General features: G+C 33.6%; 1 long non-coding RNA gene across 1 annotated transcript; it reads right to left on the reverse strand.

The window, feature by feature from the left end:
- Positions 1–4,635: 4,635 nt before the first annotated feature.
- On the reverse strand, positions 4,636–6,494 carry LOC115279065. The gene is made up of 3 exons (XR_003903180.1): positions 6,218–6,494; positions 5,743–5,839; positions 4,636–4,703 (listed from the first exon to the last, which is right to left on the reverse strand). It is a non-coding gene; the product is annotated as an uncharacterized LOC115279065 (long non-coding RNA).
- Positions 6,495–8,607: the final 2,113 nt, after the last annotated feature.

Raw genomic sequence — 8,607 nt, forward strand, 5'->3', positions numbered from 1 at the left:
GTCATGTGCCAAGCATTTGTAGGAGAAATAGCAAAAAGACCAAGGGAAACTTTGTCTTTCCATACGCAGACACTTGCATAATATTTCCTTCTTGAGTTCTTGAATCCCAAAGAGAGAACTGAGTGTGTGTTTGGGAAGAAGACTCATGAATTAATATTTTTCCCAGTAGAGAAGCTCACAGAAACTTTGAAGTGTTTATTAAAGAGTTGATAATGAGGAGAAAACTTTTTGAAAATCATATTAAAAAGTACCTCCCAAACTGCTTCAATAATTTAACCTTGGAATCACAAGACTCTACTGGAATAGAAAGAATACATTTTTCTGTCTCCCCACGGTCCCTGGTGTATCACATGCACACTGAGAGCGGTGATGGCCTCTTTCTAGGAGTTAGTGGTGAAATGATACTCTTTTTGTGACCAATCAAATAATTACTAAAGTTGAAATTTGTAATCCTGATATCGAATACTTCATAATGACATCAATTTAAACTTAATACTGCTCTTATCTTTTGACAAAAATAAGGTTTAAAGTGCCTTTTCTCCTAGAGGGGGTGAAATAAGGAAAGACTTTATTATACAAGATAATTAAAATTCTTCCTGAGGTTAAAAGTGATTTAAAAAGAATCACAACATGAGATAATTAGGCCTTATTAGACACTTTATCTGCTTCACTGAAGTCACTTTTTCCAGGATGATAAAATGTGCCTTTGTCTTTTTTTAGAAAGCTGGATACCAAATTTGGGGAAAAAAATGATCTTTCCTCCTCCTCTTAGACTCAGCACATGACTGTGTGAATGGATTTGGGGAAATAATTTAATGACAGGGTTACAGTTTCCAAAAGCTAGACCTTTATAGAATGTGATGGTTTTCAAGTACTTATTCATTTTTCTAGTGGAATTACATTTTATCCTCTATTTTTAGTTGGTTAATAGAAAATGATATGAATTTGTGTTTTCTGATTTTTTTTCCCTGACAGGCAGAATAATAACAGATTAATTTGGGATGTTTAACAAAATCCTTTTGTTACCTGACAGACTCATTTATGCTTTCTTGTGCCATAACAGGTAAGGCAAAAAATGTCAGTGTTTGTATTTTTAATGTCTAATGAACATATAATATAGGTTATTACAATAACGGTGCAGTGGTGGATGGTATTTTTTAGATGAAAAGTGGTTCAGGCATTTAAAGCACATGATGTTTTTGTAAAAGGAAGCAGGCAGCCTAGGAACCTGGGAGGTGTGCCAGAGTCCTGAACTGTAGCCCTACATGAGGTCTGATATTGCTTTTCTATTCTGCTTTTAGGCCCAGTGACGGGGATGCTGTGACTGCCACCCTCTGCTAATGGCTCTTTGAGCTTCCAACGGATTTTAACAATGTTCAATGCAACCAGCAATAAGTGAATGAAATAGTACTTGTTTGTGCCATAAATATCAGACTTATTTTTATCTATTGATCCGTGAATGAAAAGAAATGGTTATACTTCGTCTTTAAGAGAACATCTCAGTTCTATCGACAACGACTTACTGGATAAGCTTACCAAATCGTTCCTTCCTTCTGAGTGGCCCTTTCCTCGGGGGAAAGGCTAATGTACAGATCCGGGCGTGAAGTGCCAAGTAATATATACCGATCATTTTGGTTAGAAGCTAGGTTCATAGAATTGTTAAGTAAAAGTCTATTTTAAGGGAAAATATCTGAGGGAAAGTAATATGCTGTGATGGATAAATAGCTTCGGGCATACTTTTACCGGTCTATTGTCACTAATATGAAGGAAACTGTTGCCTTAAAGGAAAACTTAAACATTAAAATAAGAAAAGAATGAATCCAAATTGTGAGCATCAAGGATATCCATTAAGGAAAGTTTTAAATGTTTTCCTATAGGTGTACCTGCTACTTTTCAGAGTACAGTGTCATAAAATTTTTGCTCTCTACTAAGTGGATAGATCCTATTAGGAAGAGTATGACATCTTTAAGGTCTTAGTAACGGGTTAGGGTTAATAAAAAGATGCACAAAACGTGAATGTGCAGCTTGACAAATTATTACAAAGCAAAGGAAAATGTGGCAACTACCCAGGTAAAGAAGCAGAACACTGTCAGCACAGTTGATTTTGGTATATTGATTTGGAATCCTTTAAACTTGTTCTATCTTTATTAGTCCTAATAATCAGTAAAAACTTGTGGAACTTTCTGTGCACGCTTACATCATTTGTGAATAATGAAAGTTTGGTTTCTAATCCTTTTGCCTTTTATTCTGTCTTTGCCCTCCTTCGCTGGCTAACATCTCTAGCATAATGTTGAATAGAGATAACAATAGGATCTTCGTCCTCCCCCAATCTCAGAACAAAATGTTTAACGTTTCACCATTACATATAATACTTGATTTTTTTGTCATTTGTTAATATTTACCTTGACAAGCTGTTGAATTTTAACAGGTACTTTCTCTGCTTCTCTGCAAATCATCATAATCTTCTGTAAATGCACTGAATTATATTGGTTTTCTAATGTTAAAACAACTTTGAATTCCTGGGGCAAATCAAAGTTGGTCGTATTGTATTATTTCTATGGATAGCTGGGTTGGATTCAGTTTGCTAATATTTTATTTAGAATATTTGAATCTCTCTTCATAAGTGACATTGGCCTGTAATTTTTCTTTCTTGTCCAGTTTTGGGACCAAGGTTATCTTGACCTCCTTAAGTCATTTGAAGTGTATCCTCTTTTTCTGATGTCCAGAAGATTTCTTGTAAGAGGAGAGTTATTTCTTTCTTAAATATTTAGAATAACTTGCTGTTGAAGCCACCTCGGCTTCCTAGGCTTGAAGTTGTTGTTATTGTTGTTTTTCTATGGGAATGTTCTAAATTCCATTTATTCTTATGTCAGTTTTCTAAGTTGTGTTTTTCTAATAATTGGTCAATTTCACCTAAATTTTCAAAATTTTTTGTGTTTGTTTTTTCCTATTATCACTTTCAGCGTCTGTAGCATCTTTCTCTTCTTTTCTGATATCCTCTGTGATCCCCTCCCCCCTTAATCAGTCAGTGTCTCAACGTGTTTACAAATTAGGCTTTTCTGTCCTTCTCATTTATTGATTTGTTTTCTGCTACAATAATTTATGGCCTTCTTTGTTATTTCTTTCTTTTTGCTTTTTACTTAATTTACTTTTCTTCTTCTATCTATGGATCTGAAAGCTTAGGTTATTAATTTTCAGGGTTTTCTAATATAGGATTTAAGCATATGTATTTTCCTTCTGAATTCTGTCTCTTCTGAGTCCCATGGGTTTGGATATAGACTTTCCTTCTGAATTCTGTCTCTTCTGAGTCCCATGAGTTTGGATATAGACTAGCTGTGTTATCCATGAATTCAAAAAAAATTTCAATTATCTTTTGATCACTTCTTTGACTCATTGGTTAATTAGACCTATATTTCTTGTATTAAACCTTATTTTAATATTTTTGGAGTATCTTTTTCTTATCAATCTCTAACATAATTACATTGTGCTTAGAGAATGTACTTTGAGGTTTTGATTCTTTTAAATTTGTTGAAATGGTCTTTCTGGTCTCTTATATTGTTTCTCCAAAGCTATTTCAGATATTTTTGAAAAGGAAGTGCATTCTGCAGTTACTGATTTTGGTCATTCTATATTATCCACTAATTCAGGTTTGATCATCATGTTCTTCGAACTTGCTATATTCTTATTGATTTTTTTTCCTGCTGCTTCTTTCAAATACCGAGAGAAGTATATTAAGATTCACTAATATGATTGTGAATTAACCAATATACTTGCATTTCTGCTGCCTTTTGTTTTATTTTGGGGTTATGTTATTAGATGTATATGATTTAGAATTGTTATATCTTCCTGGTGAACAGAACATTTTATCATATCAATAAAAACTTTTGTCTCTAGCAGTGTCTTTTTTCTTAAGTTTAACTTTGTGTGGTACTTATATGCTACACAAGCTTTCTTTTGGTTCTTGTTTGTGTGGTATATCTTGTTATATATTTTACTTTAAGTATTTCTGTATCTTTATGCTTTAGATGTCTCTTTTAAAAAGTATAATTTTATATTTTTCTTAATCTAAGCTAACAGGTGTTGTCTTTCAATAAAAGCTTTTTAATCCAGTTACATTTAATCCACTTGCTTATATATTTGAGTTGAAATCTACCATCTGCCTATGCAGCTTTTTTATCCTGCCTTTTCTCTCATTTTATTCTTTTTCTTTCACTTGAATTGAATATATTTTTTTAAACATAACTCAATTTCTCACCTTTACCTTATAAAGTTGGAAGTCTACACTTGTTTTCTATTCTTTTAGTAATTGCTTCTAGAAATTACAAGTCTTCTTGACTTATCAGAGTTCAATGTTGGTCCAAACTTACTCTTCTAAATTATACAAGAATCTTAGACCACTTATACTCCATTTATCATATATGTAACCTTTGTCATATTTTTTGTATATTTCTTTCTCCTTCAAAATATACTTTAAATTCCACTGTTATTATTATTGCTTTACATAGCCAAAATTAATGCTAATTAAATATCCACATATATATAGGTGTACATACACACACACACACACACACACACACACACACACACACACAGAAAGAAAGTGAGACAGACAAAAAGAAAGATTTATTTCAAGGAATCGGCTCATGCAGTTGTGGGAGTTGTCATAGCTGAAGTCCATAGGGTAGGCTGGCAGGCTGGCAACTCTAAGGTAAGAATTAATAATGCAGTCTTGAGACAGATTTTCTTCTGCAGAGCAGGCTTAGTTTTGATTTAAGGCCTCTCAACTGATTGATCGAGGTCCACCCACATTATTGACAATACTATTTTTTTACTTACTGTCAACTGATTAACATGTCTACCATATTTAAAAAATACATTTATAGTAATACCTACACTAGTGCTTGATTGAGTAACTGGATATGGTAACATAACCAGGTTGACACTTAAAACTAATCACCAGAGACTCCAATTAAACATTTATTAGACAACTTTCAGTGTATTCAATGTCTTTTACCATCTTTTTAGATAGTTTTTATCCTTTTATCTTGATATTAAATTATAGATTTTTTTCTGATATGTCTCTAAATGTAGTAATTCTTTTTTCAGTTATGTTTAGTCTGCTATTAAATATATTCCTGCCGAAAATTTCAAACTCGTCACTTATTTTTTTTATAGTAGAAAACCTACTTATTTTATAGTATGTTCCTGTTAGTTCCAATTTCTCAATTTCTTTTCTGCCTTTTTGTTTTCTCTTTGTTTCTGTTGATATTTTGTAGTTTGTCCTGTATCTTTGTATTTGTGTTGTCTGTTTAGTTGCTTTTTCTGTGCTGGGCATTGTGTTTGAAAAATTACTTGTAGAAATCATTTGAGGACTAAGATGACATCATCTTGGTTAACAGGTGATTTTATTTGCTTGCCAAGTGCCTGTGTGTGATGGCCTTTCAAGATAATTTTAATCCAACCTTATGGAATAAAATATCCTGAGATATTCAGATGAAAAAAGACTTTCTGAAGACTTTTCCAAAGCTGGTTTTAATATGGTTAGCATTCACCGTTTGGCTACAGCTTTGAAGGGACTTGGCTCAAAATGGGTCAGGATTGTTTCCCAAGGTTTTGGTCCTGGAAGACTAAAACTTTGAGTTTTGCCTTCTATCCCTGCAAGTGCAAGTCCACCAAAAGTTCATTTTAATTTCTTGACTAAGAGATTTAATTAGCAAAAGTAGTCTTGAGTACTTTTCTCACCTTATTGTTCTTAGGTTTCTGGATCACCAACGGATGACTGCGTAGTGTTGTGTTAGCTTGGAAGATTTTTGTATTTTGTTGCAGGGAGGAGTGATACCTTACAAAAAACAGAAGTACTTTCATTTACCCTTTTTTTTGTGCGTGATACAAACTATATCTTATCTGGTTTCTTAACTGGAACATTAAACAGATAGTGACTTTTTTTATAGATAATTTGCTTATGAGTAATTATTATAAATTTCATCAGTTTTCATATTTCTATTAACTAAATCATATGGAAGAGTTGTTGACGTAACCAGAAAAAAAGTTATGTAAAAAACCCCCTATAACACATCTTCACTAGTTGTAGAGTTTGGTCACTGGCTCAGTCTTAGGTCCTAATTCGTTGTTTTTCTTTGACCCAATCTATTCCTTTTCTGCCTTTTTAAAATTATCTTCAGACTCAGTTGATTCATCATAACTTATTTTCATTTACCTTATTTTAAATTCTCAGTTTATACAGACCAAGTCTGAAGCAACTTTTGTATCACCTGTAGGTAAGAGTTTGCAAGCAGATGCCTGGGTTATCTTGTTGCTAGTGAACATAGAAGAAAAACTCTAGGAATGTATTCTTTATCTGGGTGTTTGTCTAATGCTCACACCTAGTTGTCCATCCCTTGACTCCTTTCTTATATTCCCTTTTGAAGCTGTTTTCCTGCTTTGAGAACAGGAAGCTCTTGACTAGCCCTTTTTAGATAGGAGTAGGCCCTGTCCCTTCAGCTCTCACTTGCTGCTTGGGGTCATTCAGTAAGTGAACGGAATTCTTGCAACTATGACATCACTTCTGCTTGGAACCTACTATTACTTGGCCTTGTCTCATAGAATGAATTTCTAGAACCATTGGAGCTCTTCTGAACCTAGCTAAGGTATACTATATCTTGTGGGGCACTGTGGCTTGGAATACTGGATACTTGCCCTTCCTTCATTGGCACTGCATGTCTTGATTTGCTCTATTTATTACTATCTTGGGCTATTAAGGGACCATTAAGATTAAAAAAGTATTATGTTTTCAGTTTTAAGCTACTATGGCTTTGTTGCCCCTCCTTGATATTTTTGTAGTCTTACATTTCTTTTATTTTTTTACTTCTCTTACAGCCTTTCTGTCTTCTATGGTTACATTTCTTACCTTTGTGTTGCTGCTTTTGATTCTTTTTCTGGAATTTATTCATTATGAGCTAGTTGTGTTTACATTATTTCTGTTCTCTACACTTTGCTATTTTCTGTTGCTCTTTGCTTATGCATTGGCTCCATGTGAGAACAGTCACTTGGATGACTAAGGTGTTCTACTTGGACTCCTGATTTCCCTGTTATCTACTTGTCACCATGACTTTTGGGGGGGCAGACATTGGTCACCACGAATATTCTTCTCTTTGAAAGTGAACAATCCCCTTGATCTGGATATCACCAGTGTTCTCATTTTAAAACATCCACTCTTACTGCTATGTCACAAGATTAGAGGGATTATGAGTATAACAGAAAAGTTATTTTTTTATTTTTCTTTTGAATATTGTTTAAGAAACATACAAATAACCCAAGCAGAACTCTACAAATCACTTTGTGTTATATAAGCAATTATTGAACTAGAACATTTCAAAGTAAATTCTGGAATGACATGAACAAGTTATGAGAAGAGATTACAGTCAAATTTCATCATTCTGGATCATTAACATCTGTGAAGAGCTTGTGCAAAGATGTTGTTACTCATAAACCATATACCAAAATGGTAAGAAAAAAGAGGGATAGATAAAAACAATGAAAATATTTTTTATTTAGAAATTCCTGCTTGATCTGTATAATGCAATTTGTCCTCTCAGAATTAGTTACTTAGAGTCATGAGGAGAATTGGATGGTTTTCTCCCCATTTAAATGTGTATGCTCTCTGTCAAACAAGTTGAACAATGATTTAGATGAGAATGATTTTTCTTAAGATTTTATAAACTTCATTCATTCTGACTCATTGAGCAATTGCCTGAAAAGAACATATTTAAACAGAAGTCTCAGCAACCTGTTAGAAAAGACCTCTAAAAAGTGAAAATTGAGGGGATAGAAAAGAAATGTCCCCAAAGAACACTGTAAAATTTTGATATGATCAAGAATTACTGTTATGGTATGGCTTTCTTCTTAGAGGAGGGAGAATTTGTTAGCTGTCAGAGGGAAAAGTAAATAAGAAAGTCATGATTGGCACTTATGATTATGAGTAACTACATACTATTGCAGAGAGTAATAACATAGCTAAAGATTTCACCATAAATTGATACACATGTGTCTGTAAGAATCACCAATACCATAAGCAGCAATGAAAGTGACATTAAACATTTACGAGAAAAATATACATAATAGAAATGATTGGAGAATATCATTGTCTTTCAAGAAGTTTCTTACAGAAGAAAGTTCATAAACCTGATTTTGGAAACACAGCTGAGAACATCTGGATAAGGGTAAACTGGAAGAAGACAGATGGGATATCATGACTGTGGATGGCTGGGCAGTTAGAGGAAGGGAACAACACATTCCTCATACAAATTATAAAACAGGTGCAGGAACATGATCTGGTTGTGATAAGGAACTTGAACCACCCAGACATCTGCTGCAAGCCTCATTCTGCTGAAAACAGGGCTTTGATAAGCTCTTCAATTGCCTTGATGAGACTTTGTTCTCCAAGAAGATAGAAGTTGTAACATGTAGAACTTTGGAGCTAATTCTTAACAGGAAGGAAGAACTCACTGGTGATGCAGAAGTAACAGAAGACATATCAGGTTTCATAATAAGAAAAAATAAGAGAATTCCTAGAATAATGTTACGTATAGATTAGCACTGAGGAAATCA

The sequence above is a fragment of the Suricata suricatta genome, chromosome 15 (assembly GCF_006229205.1).
Source record: "Suricata suricatta isolate VVHF042 chromosome 15, meerkat_22Aug2017_6uvM2_HiC, whole genome shotgun sequence".
NCBI classification, from domain to species: Eukaryota; Metazoa; Chordata; class Mammalia; order Carnivora; family Herpestidae; genus Suricata; species Suricata suricatta.